This window comes from Mesocricetus auratus, unplaced genomic scaffold (assembly GCF_017639785.1).
Source record: "Mesocricetus auratus isolate SY011 unplaced genomic scaffold, BCM_Maur_2.0 Super-Scaffold_100004, whole genome shotgun sequence".
In the NCBI taxonomy this organism is placed as follows: Eukaryota; Metazoa; Chordata; class Mammalia; order Rodentia; family Cricetidae; genus Mesocricetus; species Mesocricetus auratus.
In genome coordinates, this window is record NW_024429189.1 from 52897633 (window position 1) to 52917525 (window position 19893).

The window sequence follows — 19893 nt, forward strand, 5'->3', positions numbered from 1 at the left end:
GTTTTCTCATATGCACATGTACACACTGAGAAGGAAGAAAGAATAAAAGGAGGAAGGGAAAATGGAGGGAGAGAGAGAGGGAGGAAGGAAGGAAGGAAGGAAGGAAGGAAGGAAGGAAGGAAGGAAGGAAGGAAGGGGGAAAAAAAACATTGTTACTATTATTACTATTAAGTTGACCCTCACTCATATATGTTAGAGTAGCAATAAAGGCCCACACACCTTTAATCGCAGAACTCAGGAGGCAGAGGCAGGGGGATCTCTGTGAGTTCAAAGCCAGCCTAGTCTATAGAGCAAGTTCTAGGACAGCCAGGGCTATACAGAGAAACCCTGTCTCAAAAAAACTAAAATAGGGAGAAAGAGGGGGAGAGGGGGGGAGGAAGAAGAAGAAGAAGAAGAAGAAGAAGAAGAAGAAGAAGAAGGAGGAGGAAGAGGAGGAGGAGGAAGAGGAGGAGGAGGAAGAGGAGGAGGAGGAGGGAGAGGAGGAGGAGGAGGAGGAGGAAGAGGAGGAGGAGGAGGAGGAGGAAGAGGAGGAGGAGGAGGAGGAGGAGGAAAAATCTGGTCTCAGTAGAAAGAAACCTAACATTCTACTTGAGGTGGGTCAATCACCTGACCAAGGAACCACCCACTTTAGGAAGGTGGGATCCCCTTAAGCTGTGTTAAAGAGATAGGTTGGTGGGATGAGTCTTTTTCCTTCAATGAGAAATTGTGCTTACTTACTAGAGCCCCTCACCCCAGTACAGCAGATTACTATAGCCATGCAGCTTCAATCATTGGCCTACTTTTCTAAACTATTTAGAAAGTGTAGCTTCTCTTCCTCTGTTTTCTAAGTGTGCTTTCTCTTAATAATTTAGGCATCCAAAAATAAGGATTTGTTTGACTCAAGGCTCAGTACCTTCGGGCTTCAAGTAAAATAAAGTGGGTAGGTTAAGTATTGAGAGTAGCTTTTGGTTTTCAATGTCTGTGATTCCTCAAAATATCTTACTTGCTAAGTTTCAATAAGTAATTAAACATACAATTATGCTTATCATTTTCTATCGGCTAGTATGACTATAACTAGTATATGTGACAAATGTACATTGATCTCTGAGAATTTGTAACCTAGTAGAAAAGGCAAAGTAAGCACACTAAATATTTAATTGTAATCATTCTCCTATCTGCCTTTAGTGCATTTCAACACTGCCAGCAGATTTTTCTCATACATTTACACAACTTCAATAAAGTTTAATTCATGATTAATGTATAATAGGATCAAAGTAATTAATAACAGAACATGGAGCAATCATAACAAAATACTGCAATAAAATTGATTGACAGCATTGCTACTCTTTCGTACCCTGGGAATGATGCAAAATAAAATAAACACAAGCAGTGACTGCTATGACTGCTGTCCCGAAAAGCAAGGCAGCTCCTACCAGATTAATGGGCCCCAGAGGGCCAGCCACATATGTATGTAGCATGATATGCTGGACATAGGGGTGGTTAGCATCCTGACTTGTATGGAGCCGGGCAATGCAAGATTCTATCACGCTACTCAGAAGAGCTGCACAAGTTAAAAATGTTAATAATTTTTCTTTTTATGTTCCATTTATCTTGGCTGTAGATAATGGAAACTGAAAGCAATGGCAAGAAGAGACTACTGTTTCTTAGTTTGTGATAAAAATATAGATTATTATAAGGTTTTAGGTTTGGAAGTATCTCAAATGACTGGAATACCTTGGCCATGAAGAATAAGGAGAGGATGGGGAAAAGAGGAGAGAGAATAGATTCTAAATAGGAAAAATAAAATGGGCAAAGACAAAAGACAGGGGTCAGACATGTCATGATACCATGATTATTGTGGTGTGTTTTCAACTTGCAAGTGGAGTGCAGTGCTTTTCTGACTGCTGCTCTGCTGTGGCTGTTACTCTTTTCACCAGTTAGCTTGATTGCACTTGCCCGTCCTCAAACAGGAGGAAAGGCAGAGAACATTATTAGATCTTAATAAAATGCAAATCATTCCTACTAACAGAGTAAAAAGACAAAAGTGGGTTTGGAACACTCCAGATAATGACAAATTATTATACCATCAGCGGTTCTTAATTGTCAATGGCCTGATCTTTCAATACATCTTTTATTTGGGCTCAATGTACACACACAGAGAAAACTGTGATTTGTGTTTGAGTAGCTATGCAATACCGGTGGGAGTAATTCAGAGATGCTTTGCCAACACCTGGATCTGGAGGAAGTTGGAGTCAGTTACTCGCAAAGACCAAATATAATATAAATAATGACTGAGGCTGAATTGTGTTGACTAATCATATAAACTCATGTAAATATCTTTGTAACTTGGAAAAGGTATTTAGCTCTTATAAATTCAATGCTTATATAAATAAAACATGATGCTATGCTCTATATAGTATTAATGTGATCACAAAATGAAAGATCAGCATGCAGTGAGCTAAAAATGTTTTCTAGCAAAGTATAAACACTCAGTGAATGTTATCTATTACTGCAATGAAAATTTAATATTGGATATAATTAGTTGCTCCAATCCAGCAGAAAAAATGGAAAGTGTTATATCTAAATTGAGAGAATACTGTTAGAAGGTCTTATTTATATGACTTATATGCACATTTTGTTATGATCTATCTTTTTAGCACAAACTAAGAAACAGCAGTCCCTTCTTAACATTGCTTTCAGTTTCCATGGTTTCCATTATCTACAGCCAAGATAAATGGAACATCACAAAGAAAAATTGTTAATATTTTTAGCTTGATCAGCTCTCTGAGTACCATGATGGAATCTTGCAAGGCCCTCCTCCACAGAATTCGGGATGCTAACCACCCCTGTATCTAACATATCAAGCTGCATACATATGTGCCTGGCCATTCAGGACCCATTAAGAAAGAAATTTTCTCACCATGTGAGTAAGGCAAAGTTGTATAATTATAGTTATTTATCAAAGTCAATTAATATATTTTTACTCACAAAGTTTTCTGGGTTTCTCAATATTAGTCAACTGTTTTACATATGGTAACTTTAAATAATAAGATTGTAAATATGAAAAAATGTTGTAAATATGGTAACATTTTAAGCTTAGCCCTAATTTCTTTACAACAGCCAAGTCAAAAGGGGCTCATGTGAAATCTGTTCTGTATTGAAAAAGTCCATAATTATCAGTCACCTATCTTCTAAGAGAATGAAAAAACTATCTTTTTATCAATAACCCTAAGTTAAAGCACATGTTTGAAATTGGCAAAAAAATGCCATCTGCCTGCAGCTAAGAAGGTAATCTATTCCCTTCATACTCTTGTCCCCATCCATTTATGAACTGAACCTCCTAGAAAACATGAAAAGCCAAGTGTTCTGTTTTTGTATTGATTAACTGGTTGATTTAGTTAGAAACAGAAAATGATGCTGTTGAAATATTCCTTGGTTAATACCACAAATCACAGGCCTGGGGCAATGAATGAAGTTGCAAAAGTCCTAATGGCAGCATATCAAGAAGAGGCTTGGGTGCATTGCATTATCATAGTGCGAACTCATTAACTGACGGAAAATGGGATACAGGAGAGGAGGGCATTCCACTCCAGACAAATATAGATGAATGTTGTCTAAACACTGGGACATTGACTAGGGGCTTAATCTAACATATATGTCATTAAGCCTTTCACACAAAAAGGAGACTTCAATAGTACCATGGAGAACAGTGAGCATGCCCCAAGTCAATTCTTAAAAGTATGCCCATGGGTAAGCAAATGTAACAGTCGACTGCGAGCTCCAGACAAAATAAAATAACAACAACAACAAAAGTAGCATGCCTTGAAAATGCTGAGAAACAAAAAGGAAACAAATCCTTCTGGATAAACTGATTGCATAGAGATACCTTGCACACTGTTTCAGCATCTACTCGTGTCTATGGCAGCATCTAATGATGTCTATGTCAGGAAACGTGCTGTGTGTTTGACGTTATTTCATTCAGCCACAAGGAATTTTAAACTGTGATTTTTCTGAATAAAATATTGGCTGAAGATTTTTGAATGGTTGATATGTCAAGAAAATATGTCATCAACTATAGTCCCCATACTGTAACCATGCCCTAGCTACATGTCATTTTTTATCCCTTAATCGGTGTCTCTCTAACCCTGCCCCATGATATCACCTCCTACTTGTTACACTAGTTATGATGAAATCCATGCAAGATGACAAATGATGTGTTGGCATGGAGAAAAAGAAACATAGAAACGTAACTAATATGGACATTACAGAAAACGGAATTTCTTTAAAACAATAAAAATAGAACTCTTCTATAATCCAGCTATAGCACTACTGCATATATCTTATGAACACAAAGCCTGCAACAGTGTTTACAACCAAGGTATGGAACCAAATTAAGTATCTTCAACTGGCTAATGGTTGAAGAAATGTGCTACACACACAAGATGCATCATTCAGCCATAAAAGAAGAAGGAAGCCATTTAAAAAAAAATGGTGAACTTAATTGACCTTATACTGAGAGAAATAAGCCAGACACAGAATGAGAAACACCATATAGCCGCAGTCTTATGGAACTTAAAATACTTGATCTTACACACCTGAACAGTACATTGTGATCTCCAAAGGCTTTATGGAGTTGGTGGAGTTGGTGATTGTGTGATTTGTGTCAAGAACACAAAATTAGTAACAGACAAGGAAGAAGTTTAAAAGATGCATGGATGGTACAGCATGGTGATCATAGTTAATGGCAATATAAGGAATCCTTGAGAAATGCCAACAGTATTCCCATCAAAAAAATAAACAAATAAAATGGTAAATATGCAAAGGGATTCACATGTTAATTGGCTGGATTTAGAAGTCCTATGCCATGCAAATGGACTTCCATATATCACATTATAATGCCAAATACATATAATTATATCTGTCAATTTATAAAATAGCAATGATATAAAAGTGGATGAATAGTTAGCTTATAAATAATGGATATGTGAAACATTTTCATCCTAGTCATTTCTGATTATAAATATTTATAAATTTTGAATTACATAGAACTGCTATAACATATAAAAGGCAGAGAATATCTCCTGTTTTCTAATATTTTTAAGATTTTCTTAGTGTTAAACCTAAGGTTTTGTGTGTACTGGGCAAGAGTCCTGCCACAGAACTCTATCTCTAGTTTTTCTCTTCTTTCTTTTATTCTGAGATGGAGTCATGATAAATCACATAGGCCTTAAGCTTGCAAGTCTCCTGCTTCATCCTCCCAAATAGAATAGCTAAGATTATAGGCCTAGACCTGATTCTATGCTTCTCATTTGCATAGTGTCTTAGTAACAAACTCTATTAAATATATGACAGTCTAATTCTTTACTGATTAAATCTAGTTCATGCCGTCATAATAATATATATGAAAAAGAGGCAAACAGAAACTAAAGTGTTGAAGTATAAAGAGGAACTGTGAGTGAGGCTGAAAGGTCAGACATGTTACAAATGAAACTCTTTTGGGCTGGTCTAACATTTTGATTCTGACTTTTTCTAGCAGGCCAAATTTCCCAATGTTCCATCCATAGGATGATAACTAATCAACTACTGGAGGTAAAGTGCTATCATTCTCCAAGAAATCTAAAAGAACATTTTGTAATGTATCAATGTTGTATCAAATTCCATTTACACATTGATAAAGAGCTGCTATTGTCCATAACAAAGTCTCCATATGAAGAGATTATAATCTGTCCTTCTGTCTGCTAACTTGACTTGAGAGATTTTGATCTACCTAAATGTATTTTGAGTAATGATGAACATCTATCCTTTCTCTTAAATGAGACCCATTTGGGGACTAGGCGATAACTCAGGTAGACATGTAAAGTGCTGTCTTCAAAGCATGATAACCTGAATTTGATACCCAGAGCCTATATGAAAAAGACAGGCATGGTGCTACAATGCTAGGGAAGGGGAGTCATCACACTTGTAAGGAAAGCTCCAGGCTAATGAGAAATCCTGTCTCATAAAACAATACAGAGGCCCCTTAAGGAACAACACTCAACTGGACAGTGGTGGCACATGCCTTTAATCTAAGCACTCAGGCAGGCAGATGTTTGTGAGTCCCAGAACAGTCATTGCCACACACAGAGAGAAACTCTTTCTCAGATAGATAGATAGATAGATAGATAGATAGATAGATAGATAGATAGATAGATGGAACAACACTTAATGTTGTCCTCTGTCTTACAAACAAACATATGCATGTACAGACACACACATGAGTGGAAAACAGACTGGTTTGTCTTGATTGATTGATGATTGATTGATTGATGATTGATTGATTGATTGATTGATTGATTGATTGATTGTAACAAGGTCTCCTTATACAGCCCCAGACTGCCTGTGAGTTTTGGTTCTCCTCACCCTGCTGGCATAACATTTATATACTACCAAGCAAAGCTTTAACAAAGATTTTAAATTAATATGTTTATCATACATGATTCTTGACAAATATTGAAGAAAAATGATTTTTGGAGTGAAGTTAAATTTTTCTTATGTCTGAAATGAAGATAGAATCAGTTGGACTACAAATTTTTCTTGAAAACTAATATATACATAAAGCACAACAGTCACATTACAATAATCTACTCAAAGAAACATGGCAGGAATAAAGAGTAAAACAACAACAAAGAAAATAACACCAGAAACCAGAGATGCTGTCTTTCAGAATCCCTCCCAGAATAAATGAAATGTGAAATTTAGACCTGGGTAATTTTTGTGTTGTGGTAGAAATTTAAACAAGACTAGAAAAGTTTTCTTATTTTAGAGTGAATAGATGCTACTTATTTTACTTATTTCAAAGTTCAAACAATTATATAAATGAGTTTGATCATATCAAGGATAGAGTGCCAGGAAGCTAGACAGATGGCCTGATGGTCAAGATCACTTGTTGCTTCTTCAAGGAGCCTGTGTGCAGTTCTCAGAACCCACATGGTAGGTCATAACTATCTGTAATTCAAGTTCCAGAGAATCTAGTACTCTCTTCTGAGCTTCAGAGGCACCAGGCATGCACATGGTGCATATGCATGCAGACAAAATACTCATAACGTAAGAAAAAAGGGTAGAAGATCAGATGATAATAATAGAACATTAAAATATTCTGATTGCAAAGGAATGGACCTTTCCAAACAGCCACTATGAATGTGAACCAGGAGCTAGAGTTTGGCAGTTCCAGCTGAAGGCTGATTGGATCATAGCTTTGCTTTCTTTACATCCAATGTCTATTTTTCATTCGCCGAAATGTTTTAGAGCCAGCACATAAAAAGCTGCAAATATTTGTGCTTGGTTTTCCTTTGTGAGATATCTATAGTAGTCTGAGAAAGTAAAGAACATTTAGCCGCAGCAGGAACTTCCTGTAAAAACTGCAGTCAACAGCTCTGCCTCCTTTATAAACATACCCTTTGTCTCTTCATAGAGCCTAGACATTTCTCAAATGTTTAAAGTAGAAACTTGCTCATTTAAACAGAAACACAGACTGTAAATGAGTTGCATCTTCCTTTACTGACCAGAAGAAATGTAAGCAATATTTCTAAACATATTAGTACAGTTTTATACATTAATGTAACATGCCAAAGGAACCTACAACTGGAGAGATAAAGTAGGCAAAAATTAATCTTTGAAGGATATAACGATGCCACAGCATGGTAAGCTAACTCAAAGTGAAGCATAGCTGATAGAACTATGACTCTCATAGGTCCCCATGGGTTGTAGACAGGCAGGTGTGTAGCTCTTGTATAACCTGTTCCTAGAATGTCTGAGGTCCTCAGTTCAATGCCCAGTGTGAAAAATAAGCAAATAGAGCAAAATTACATTGTATTGTATTCACTCTAGTATAGCAATTTCATATCAAAATTTGATCAAAATTAGCATTATTGGTAGGAGATATCTAGCCTGATTTGACAGAAAGATTAATTAAGTCAAGACAGAAAATTAAACAATGATAAAATATTTATTATGAACCAAATTTACATTCATATGTCTAAGACCAAGATTGATTTAAAATGCTATTTATCTTCAAAATAACATTAAGTATAATTGAATTAACAAATAATTCTAATCCAGTTAAAAAAAAAAGTCAAATGAAACCTGTAATCCAAACAACTTGGTTACTTAGCTTAGTAATAATTATTGAACTGGATCTTTAGTCAATATGGTCAGAATAAACTAACAAAGGGGGTATGAAGGCATTGTCTTTAATTTGGAGGGAGGGGCTGGAGAGATGGCTCAGAGGTTAAGAGCACTGGCTGGTCTTCCTGAGTTCAATTCCCAGCAACCACATGGTGGCTCACAACCATCTGCAATTCAATCTGGTGCCCTCTTCTGGCATGTAGACAGAACACTGTATATGTAATAAATACATAAATCTTAAAAAAATAAAAAATAAAAGAGAACAATTTAATTTGGAGGGAAACATCTTAGGTTCAATTAAATTAGATAAAGATTTTAATGTGGAATGTACCTAGGAATATTTAGGAAAATATTAGAAAGTTAATATCTTTACTACTTTGGAATCAGAAGGCTTTGAGCAAGTGATAGAATTAGATCCTTCTCAAAGTGCAATCTAGTGCATATGGTGAGGTGGGGTTTTTTTCAGCTCCTCTTTAGGTCAAACTATTTTAATCAGATATTCCAGACTCTCAGACTCTCAGAGCTGGAGTGGACTTGAAAATCTTGCAGTAAAATCTGTTCCCTTTACAAGACTTAGAACACAGGAGCCAGGAGGAGTTAGTGAGTTGTGATATGCTCCTTAACAGGGACACTGAGATACGGATGGGCATCGTCTCTCATCGGTCTTAGTTCTCAACTATTTCATTAGACCAAAACTAAACCACTATTGATTCAAATGGATGTAACGGAAGGCTGTTGCTACTTCTAGTTACATGTTTCATCTTCATGGTGTGATTTTGTGAACCTATTTCTTGATGGAATTTAAACATATTTGCACTTTAAACTTAATTGTTATAAATAGAAATAATTACATACACACATAGAAACACACACACGAGAGTCTGATCTACACTCAATAAGTCATATGAGATGATGTCTCTTTAGCAACTAAAGAGACAGCAGTTTAAATCTGAACCTTTCATTGCAGCTCTTCCAAACTGCTAAATAGATACTAAAGTTTGCACATTAGAGTGACATTCTAAAATATTATATAATCTTCTTCAACATCAAATTATGATCAATACACACATTGGGAAGCCAAAGCCAACTTTTCTATTTAAAAAAAAACTTGCTGGGTGGTGGTGGTGGTGCATGCCTTTAATCCCAGCACTCAGGAGACAGAGGCAGGCAGATCTCTGTGAGTTCGAGGCCAGCCTGGTCTACAAAGAGAATTCCAGGCATCCAGGACTGTTGCACTGGGACACCCTGTCTCAGAAAACCAGAAATGAAAATAAAACAATTCTTTTGTTATAGATTCTTCACTCCATATCTATATGAAACAAATTGGAGTGTTATGAGAAGTGATTTGGCAGAACATCACTTGGAAAATGCCAGGAAGAAAAATGCAGCTGTGGCTAATATGTACGCATTTGGAGCACTCAAACCTTGCTGTGAGGAACAGTGAGTCATCTGAAATGTAATGTGCAGAGGAAGGTGACACATAAAAGGACTGAACAATGATGAGTTCCCAAAGACAGCCAGTGGGACAAAGAACTATTACACATGGTCTATTTTTGGGATCTAGCAGCATAACTTGGGAATTTTTTTTAAAAACCCACAGCTTAAAAACAGAAAAGGAACCATCTCATAGAGCTTTGAATTTAAGAAAATACAATTTAGTGCAGTTTATTTTTATTAGTATAACTATACCATGATAGGAAAATCATTATTGAATTATTAAAAACCTTTAAGCCCAAAAATAAGTTATGGTAAGGAAATCTAATTAAATATTGTGAGGAGGGTACTATCACATGTATCAATAGACACATAGTTATTTTAGTTGCCATAGCTCTATAATGACTGAACACACCTGTCTTTTTAGAAGCACCCTTGCTATTCTTTGACAGAATAAAATTCACACTCTTTTCTAGGGATTCCTAAAAAATAGTATCTGTAATACAGCAAAATATTCAAACAATTCATTCCCCTATATTCTTGTTCTTTTATTTATAAATAAGGTATCTTCTGCTTTCCAACTATAAGAAAACGTTATCTTACCCCACTTATAGGTGTATAATGTAACTGATTATGTGGTTAAGAAAATGAAGAACTCTATGCAAAGAAGACAGTTAGTTCAAATCAATAAACTAGCCATATTACAATATTTAAAAACCTCTCTAGAGTAATGCGATATACATGTATAAGCATGACTTTGCTCATTAAATCACTATAATAAAAAACCTGATAGGACACATTTAAAATTAACTTACTATTCGTCATCATCTGGCCAAAGATACACAATTCTGGCCAAAGAAACACAATTATAGGGTTAATTCTACTCTCCAATGTCTTAATAAAATAATCTTGAATTGAAAGATGTGTATATTCTATCTTTATTGGTAATTTAGTGAGTTCCTACTGAAGGCTTCTTTTTATTTAAAAGTTGTCTATACATTATTCTGTGAAGTTCTTGTTCCTATAATTAATGCATTCTTTTTTTTTTTTTTGGTTTTTCGAGACAGGGTTTCTCTGTATTGTTTTGGTAGACCAGGCTTGGTCTCGAACTCACAGAGATCCACCTGCCTCTGCCTCCTGAGGTCTGGGTTTAAAGGTGTGCGCCACCACCGCCCAGCTCTAATGCATTCTTAATATCCTTGACAGTCCAAAGTTTTGACACTTGGTAGCACAAGCTGGTGTATCATCATAGGGCCCTGGATGACAAAAGAATATTTCTGTGAATTTGGTAACATTATGAGTAGAAAATGGGATTTTACAGAACTTAATATAAGAACTTATACTAGCAGGTTTCTCTGTTAAAATTACAGTTTTAAATGTTATGTTTGAAAGGGAAGTTTGGAGGAGATATATCACATTTAGGATACCATTAAGCTAGCCTAGAAATAAAAACAAATTTTGTGCTTTGCAGCATAGTGACATATCCTCACAATGGGGTCATTGAGGGACAAAACACAAAGGCAGATGTTTCCTATTGCTTGAGATTTTAGCACTAGAAGTAAGTGGAGTCTGCCTAAGGGTACCTTTGCTCTGTAGCTTGAGATGCCATAGTCCCTGGCCTTCTGGAGCTATTAAGGCAAAAGCTTACCAATATTAGATATGTAAGAGTCCAGCGGTGATAATTGTGACAAAGAAAAATAAAGCAGATAAAGGAAATATAGAAGGTGTGACAGTCATGAAAAGTCTCTGAGGAGGTGACACAGAAACAGTGACTTTGGTAAGGGGAGGGAGGCTGCTGTGACTACCTTATGGCAAGGTTAGTCCTAAAATGATGACTTCATCAATGGTTCAGGAACAGGAGTGAGTTGGCTGGTTCAAGGTATGGGTAGAGGGTTAGCACCATCAGAGTAAAAATATTAAAAGCAATGGGGAGTCATAGACCTGATCAAAGAAGAACTCAGAGACTTACAGGAGCAAAAACAAACTTGAACCCTTTTTATACAGAGTTCTAGTGATAAATGAATCTACTACCACTAATTAAGCTGAATACATATTTGGCTTATATGTATCCTTCCAGGTTGAGTGAATGTTGAAAGTAAGATGAAATCATAATATAGTTTTCATTTCTTTATATTTACACTGTATTAAAATTATTTGAACTTCAAAGATGTCAAATTTGTGTTTGTGATGTTTTTATGCCCATTGTGATCTGAGAAACTTTTGCTAATTTTGTCTTCACGATCTATTAATCCACTGTTATGCTTTAGTGATCATCTAAGTCATTGTCAAGGATTTGTATAGCATCAAGACAAAAGCTTATGTTAACAGTCAAACATATCAAGAAAGAGTATTTTTAAAAGCAATAAAGTAAAAAAAAGCAATAAAGTATTTTGTGAACCAAAACTTATTTTTAGTACCTTGTAATCTTACTCTATAATTAAGAAAAGCTTATCATGTTTCCATAATTTCTATATATAATAGTAATCTAATATTGCTATTATTAGGGTCAGGATTTGGTTATATTAAATGGGTTTATTTAGATGTGAACCAAAGCTATCTAAATCTAGAATCGGAACTTTTCTAAAAATGCTTTTGAAAAAAATAAAAACTCTTCAATCTCAGGCTTTAATGGCAACCATATGGAATTCAGTAGGTTCAAAGTTGATGTTTATTTTGAATATTTTCCCAACTTGTTAGAAAATGCCACTAGAAATAGAAACAGCTGAGGGACATCAGTGTTCTTTCTCAGTATAATTCAAAATTTTTCATTTTTTAAATCTTAGTAAAAGTAACCATGGAAGATATTTTGAACCCTCGGGTAATTAGGTCATAAAACCAATAACATTGGTTAACATAAAATTCAATATGGAGTTAATTTTGGTTGATAAACATCTTGCATTTCATTTTGTAAGATAGAAATTAATAATACAATATCAAATAATGTAGTAAAAGTAGATGAATATCTAATATGAAGCATGAAAATTATTATTATACAAACCTTGTGGAAGTATAAGATATCTAGATTGAAATGAAAGAAACAACTAATTTTGCTCAGTTGCTTAATGTTTAAATTGACCGGACAATGGAAATAAAATGTACTAAATCTTGAGAACTTTGAAAAGAAATAGAGCTTGTACACATAAGCAAATCAACTTTCTTCATGAAATGTTGTCATAGTTAACAATTAAGCTAAAGAGAAATAAACCTACACCTGACTATATTAAGTGAAAATCAAAACCTTGAAGAAATAAAGGATATAAATCAACTGATGCTTATAAAGACAATTATGCATTTTTCAAATTATGACATGTGAAAGATGCAAACTCCAATGCCTTCTATAATGTTTTAATGTATAAGAAGTTAATATTACAACAGTGGGGAAAGAGATACAGCATATTCACGTGATTTGTAAACTCCATAACTTACTTTCAATATCTAATAGATACATATATATATATATATATATATATACACAGAGAGAGAATAGATGATATACAGGCCAATTATAGATAGATAGATAGATAGATAGATAGATAGATAGATAGATAGAAGATGATTGACCAATGATGGACAGACAGATAGATAGGAGATAGAGAGACAGACAGATGATAGATAATCCACAAAAAGTCGAGTTGATTAGTCACAATTCATCCAAATCAACTACTTCAATTACCTAATTTGAAGAAAATGTTTGAAAGGAAAATTTTTATTCTTTTTACATGAAAATTCCCAATGATTCATGGCCAAAAAGATGCAAATCAAAACCACAATGTGATATTGTGTTACACCCTTCCAGACTGGCAAAATTAGAAAGTTTGACAACAATTTACAGTTTTGGAAAGGCTATGGTGCAATAGATATCTCATTTACTGTTGGTGAGAATTTAAACTGGTTCAGCACTGTGGGTTGCCTGGAAATATGTCTCATAAATATTTTCTCTAAAGGAATTCATTCAGGGGAATTGTTTATGACTTCCTTGATTATAAAGATCAAATGTTACTCAGCAAGAGAAAGGGTAAATGCATTCTGATTTATTCACACAATGGAATATTGCAGCAATGTTAAATAATATATCACACAACACACTCTAAGAGTAATGCACCTCAAAAAATACAATGCTATATGAAAGAAACAATTACCACAGAAAAGATAATTGAACTTTTCATAAAGTAAAACTCAAAACATTAAAGCTAAATGATGTTATTACTTAGAAAGTCATACCAGAAGTAAGGGATCTCCAGATATCTAAAAACTAGCATAGGGTAACAGTTTACTGGTGGGGTTGTATGTGTAAATAGTTAGGCAAGAACTTGATGCTCAGATAAACCAGGTTCTAATAAAGGGCTGTTTACTTAAATAGGATATTTATGATAGATAAAATCTTCAAGTGAGATACAAAATTTATAGAGTAGGCTTTGTAGCACATTACCATAGCGTGACTGTCTAGAATTGTGCATTTCAAATCTGTATGTCAAAACATAGAAGTACAATGTATGATGAGATAGAGAGAGGATAGTTTTGACTCTCAAAGTGCAATCCAATTTGAATCCTTTTCTTCCTTTTACAGCCAAAATATTGGAATATTCATGGAAGTTCACAAGTATTGATATATGAAAAAAGTATGTGCTTGGAATCTAATGAGTATGATTTATTTTTCTGAACTCTAGCTATCTGACTTTGTTTTTAAAAATCTACATTATACTTTTTTCTGAGTCTTCTAGGAAACTAGTAATGGAATTTTAGGTAACCAATGATGAAAAATCCTTGAATCTAACCAATCAATGTCTGATTATTCCTGTTTGACTTAAGACCCACTCCATGAGATGGAACCCATACCCAACACTTCTTGGGTGGCAAAGAACCAAACACTAGATATTACAGAGACCTAGGGTAAAACCAAATACTACTGGCCCAAAAAGAAGTAACAATAAAATTACTCCTATTAATATTCTGCTGTACTCATAGATCAGTGACTTACTCAGCCATCATCAGATAAGCTTCTTTCTACAGCAGGTGGAGTCAAATACAGAGACCCACATTCAGACATTGCAGAGAGAGTGAGAGTGAGAGAGAGAGAGAGAGAGAGAGAGAGAGAGAGAGAGAGAGAGAGATAGAGAGACCTTGTAACACACAGTTCTAAATGAGATGTCTCCATAAAATCCCATCTCTCAGAACTCAGGGAGCACTGTGGAAGAGGAAAGAATGTAAGAACCAGAGGAGATGGAGGACACCAGGAGAACAAGACCCACTAAGTCAACGAAGCAATGCTAATGTCAACTCACAGCAATGGAAGCAGCAAGCACGGGGCCAACACAGGTCTGCACCAGGTCATATGGTATTTTTATGGGATTCCTGAGTGTGTGAATGAATGGGTCTCTGATTCTTGTGCCTTCTCTTGGGGCTCTTTTCCTTCAGTTAGTTTGCCTTATCCAATCAGATGTGATCGTTTTTGTTTTAACTTATATTTTATTTTGTTTTTTAAAATGGCAAAAAAACCTTGAGTTAATGCATGTATGCTTCCAAGTGTATTTGTGTGAGTGTGTGTGTGTGTGTGTGTGTGCAGATGTATGGGCATGTGTGTATGTGTGCATGCATGCATGTGTGTCCTATTGTATGCAAGTCTCTGTGTGTGCACCTGTGTATGTGTATATGAGTGCTTACTCCTGAATCCAGTGAAAGCAGAGAAGCTGCAATTTGAATTAATAGCAAGTTTCTGACACTTGTAATTACAGTGATTCATAGAGGGGAAATATACCTCTGAATGGAATTGCTATCAATGCTATTTATTCAGAGTCAAGGCTCAAAAATTAAAGTTTTACATATCTCTTTTTTTCTCATATTTCAGTGTGAATGCTTAGAATTTGGTAGTTTTTGAAACAGAAAATCACTTGACCATGTGATTTGCTTGCCCTCCTGTGCTGTTATTATGCATTTGACCCTAGTATAACCATACAGTATATTCTCATGATCTGCAGGGTGTCACTGAAGAGAACACTTTCAGAGCACTCTGGGAAACTTATGGCTTACTTCCAGCTGTGTTGAACCATCTAACACTGTCTGATAGGCTTGGTGAAAAGGACTTAAACTTTACCTAACAGCCCTGACCCTTCCAGTGTGATGACTGTCTATTCAGAAACTATCCTGAGAAACTACAATGTGTGGACAGTTTAGACTTCAAGATACCACCACTTATAGGTGGAGCCATTATCTTGACCAATTGAGTTCAATCTTTAGAACAAGACAGTAAACCTATTTGCTTTTCACAACTTAATAGACACTTCTTGGAGCTTATCTCAGGTAGTAACTATTAAGCTTAATCATTAACCCCAAGTACCCAAAAATGCAAGATAAAGTTTTTTTCCCAACATAATTTTAGATTTACTTATTAACTTAAAAAGTACACTCTGCTCTGTAGTGTCCATCATCCATGGTCATGTACCTAGTTTCTCCACATCTTAAATGACATGCTTTGAGATTGGATTTTTATTTTTTTATTATTGTGGCAAATAAAACATCTTACTGAACCAGCCTATCTTCTAGTCTAGCCTAGTATTTTATCCTGTTATTCTGCTCACTTAATTCAATTTTCCTTTGTTTAATGAATTCATTTAGTTTTTGAGAATTTCACATATGTGTTTTATATTTACACCATTCCCCCTCTCTTTTTATCCCTACAGCTCCTTCCACACTTCTCTCCATTCATTTCAAATTCTTGGCTTCTTATTCTTTTATTAGTATTGTTTTACACACACACACACACACACACACACACACACACACCATACATATACATTTAAGTGTATAAAATCAACCTGCTGAATTCATTTTGTGTTTCTCTTGTCTTTTTTAGTTTCTTTTACTTTCAAATTTCATTCCTGACTTGATTTTATATCAGACCTTTCACTTAGTCATTAATAATTACCATTAATTAAGGTGAAGTGTTCTGATTAATGCCTCTTTGATTTTGTTCCTTTCATTTCAAATTTCATCAACTTCTACACATGTCTCCAAGCTTTTCTTTCAAATTGCTCCTTGTAGCAAGTGTGATGCTCTGGATTTCCTCAAAAGTGAAACACTTTAGGTTGTATTAAATGTTTTGGGTTTTAAAATATTTAATCAAACTATGGCACATACAAATGTTTTTCTAATCCTGTCTGTGGTGGTGCAAACCTTTAATCCCATCACCTGGGTGGCAGAGGCAGGCAGATCTCTATGAGTTCGAGGTCAACCTGGTCTATTCAGGGCAGTCAAGGCTATACAGAAAAACCCTGTCTCAAAAGCAAAACAAACAAAAATTGCCTTTCTAGAACTTTCTGAAGTTGGTAATTCTTAACAGGAGTTAACTGAAATGACCCTTACCAAATACTATAAATAACATTTGTTTGTAGGTAACATCATAAATTACAAAATTGATTCAGGAACTACTTCACTTTGTAGGCAGTGGATTAGTCACTGATGCCAATTACTTGCAGGGAGGTGTTTCACAGAGTAAAGGGAGACCAACCAGCATATACAAGAGTCAAAAAATGCTGCACCATACGATTTACCATCTGTCCTGTGTGATACCAAAATTTCTCTATGCAATAGAGAACTAATTAAAGTAATTGCTGAACTATTCAAAATGCACAGCAAATTTCACAGATGTGGTTTAGTATTAAATATTTTAACATACCATATTCAACCTATAAGTGGTATTCAGTTAAAGGTTCTCAAACGTATTTGTTGCCTCTACTAAATCTAGATGAAAAAGAGGAATTATTTTTGGCACAGTGTTTTTCTGAACAAGTATACATGGGAAACTCATTTGTCGCTCCAGAGATTGGTGCTACCTTGAGAAAGTAAAGTAGTTCTGCAAACTGAGAAATTAATCATTTTTGCTCTCAAAAGTACTTGATTTGAAATTTCATTAAAGTATTTATTTTCCTATGGGTAATTTATTTTTAAGTGCCTTTTGCATAGCTTAATCAAATCCACTTGTTAGAAATTATTGCCACTTTGTCTTTTTTGAATGTTATTGATGCCACATTACTTTATTATTTCCTGGTATGTGCTACCTGGAATGAAGTAAATACACTGCACAGTATTGCATTGTCTTTTTAGCAGATGTTTCAGCACTTAGGTTCTTGGGATACATTATTTATGAATATTACAAAATAAAAACAAGCAGAAATTTCTGCATTCTAGAGACACATTAAATTAAGACTAAATTTTAAAAGCTAGAGCATGATTCTCTCTACGCTTTATGATAATAATTTAATCACAAATACAGTACTTAATAATGACCACTTCAAATGAAGCCAAAAATTTCAACAATTAAAGTATAGAAAAGAACGGCAACAAGAAGTTGTTTTAATTCTGAATTTTGGCGGTGAAGAGTATGAGTATGATGCAGTTCGTTGCTCATGGTTTAAAAATTTAGTCAATGCTGCTACTAGAGAATAAGGGTAAAATAGGAACTATGATGCATATCTCATTCATTATGCTCTGAATATACATTGTCTGTATCCAAATATAATGGACAGCACTCTTTATCCTCCCAAAAGTATCGTATTTCTGACTTACATAAATATCTGGGCTCAGATTGAAGGTCTACATGATGTTTCTTCATGAATGAATGGTGAGCTCTATGACTCTCAAGCAAATGGGGATTCTACTTACAAAAGATTGGTTGTTATTTTTACAACTTGCATATTATATCAACTCAAAAGATACATTTGATTAAAGTCACACATGGAGAATGGTGACAGATCAAGATTTTATTTAATCATGACTCTCTCTCTCTCTCTCTCGTGTGTGTGTGTGTGTGTGTGAGAGAGAGAGAGAGAGAGAGAGAAAGAGAGAGAATCTGTTTCTATACATATAAAAATGTATTCTGAGTTTATAAAATAGCTCTTTGACTTTAAGTTTAATAAACCTACAAAACTGTACACATGTGAAGGATGTTGAGAGTTAGCATTTCTTTTGGAGTTTTTAATAAATACTGGTTGATTGGCATTAAAAGTCTTAGTGACTAACAGAGGACAAGGATGTAACTTGACGCCTATTAAACTTTTTCCCTCCCGCTGTTAAACCAAATTTGCATTCTCCCACATGTGTTCTTTTTAAACGCTTGATTTACTTTCTTTCATCTCCGCTGCTAAGCTTTTTGCTTTTGTAGACAACCTAGCTCCATTGTCCAGAAAGGCAGTAAGTAATGGAGTAAGGCTTCGTCAGGAGCCAACAGTTGGCAAGTTTGCCAGTTTCAACAATAATTCTGCCAGTTTCAGCCATTGTTGGGTCTCTTGTGGAAAGGCTTCAACACTTTGTGTCAAAACCCTGGGCTCTTTTCTTAGTTATACTAGTTGGAAGGCTCATTGCTTGGAATTCAGTGAAACCTGAACACCAAGCTCATCACAGAAAGCCTCCTTCAGTTTGTTTCCCTCACAAAGACAGTATAGGGATAAACATTAGACAAACTGAGGATAAAAAAATAGTCATTGGTTTCCTCTCTGGATGTGTGCAGAGATCCTAACACATTCAGAATTGAAGCTCCAGCATCCAAAACCATGAGGTCAATGTGTAGTTTTCTGTGGCATAAAGACCAGTATGTAGAATTCATCCATTCAACCATTTGTTGAACAATTTTGAGCACCAATGGCATTCAGTCCTTTCTAGAAAAGTTTAGAAAATTAGTGAAATGCCTTTGTATATGGAAAAGGAACATGCAAGAGGAATAGACAAAGTTCGGAAAAAGTGTAACAATTGCTTAAGATAGATTGTTGCTAGATGCTTACTATTATAGGAAAAGTCCAGGCCATACTACGTAGTTGAAAAACATGAGAGGACAGTAGTGGGGTAGGCAAAGGTTGATTCTAAGTAGTGACTTGGGCAGAGCTCACAGCAAATGACTATAATGAGTCACACTACAGAGAAGTGAGGAACTTTGCCTGTTGATGTCCGGGAGAAGAACCTTTATGGTCATTAAAAGAAACATAGAAAAAGTTAGATGGCATTCTTATGTCCCTTTAATTTGTGTTGGTGTATATTAGAAGTACAGGTGTTAAGCCAGTTTTCCAGAGCTGAGGAGCTCCACAACGGGAAGAAGGAGATCTGAAGTCTGTATGCTAAGAATCCTGTACCCATGAATGATGAGGAGTGGGGTTAGTTTTCATAACCGGAGGCTGCAATGATGCATCTCTCTGTGGCTAACAGTAAAATATTATTTCTCCTCCATTTTACTCCAGTTAGACCTCCCTCACTGACTCTGTCATAAGCTTCTATCCATAATGCTGTACAAAAGAATTTTTGGTATTTACACAAATTTAATCTTACTTCAAA

The 19893-nt window shown here is 35.2% G+C and overlaps 1 protein-coding gene and 1 long non-coding RNA gene across 6 annotated transcripts in view; one reads left to right on the top strand and one right to left on the bottom strand.

Moving 5' to 3' along the window:
* The window catches only part of Calcrl (calcitonin receptor like receptor), a 100479-nt gene that overhangs the window by 72887 nt on the left and 7699 nt on the right, over nt 1–19893 (bottom strand). The gene's annotated exons all lie outside the window — the stretch shown is intronic.
* Nucleotides 1–19893, top strand: part of LOC121140411 — a 78118-nt gene that overhangs the window by 1196 nt on the left and 57029 nt on the right. For both annotated transcript variants that reach the window (XR_005877242.1, XR_005877243.1), the window contains exon 2: nt 14749–14892. This is a non-coding gene — a long non-coding RNA (uncharacterized LOC121140411). The remainder of the gene's footprint in view (nt 1–14748; nt 14893–19893) is intronic.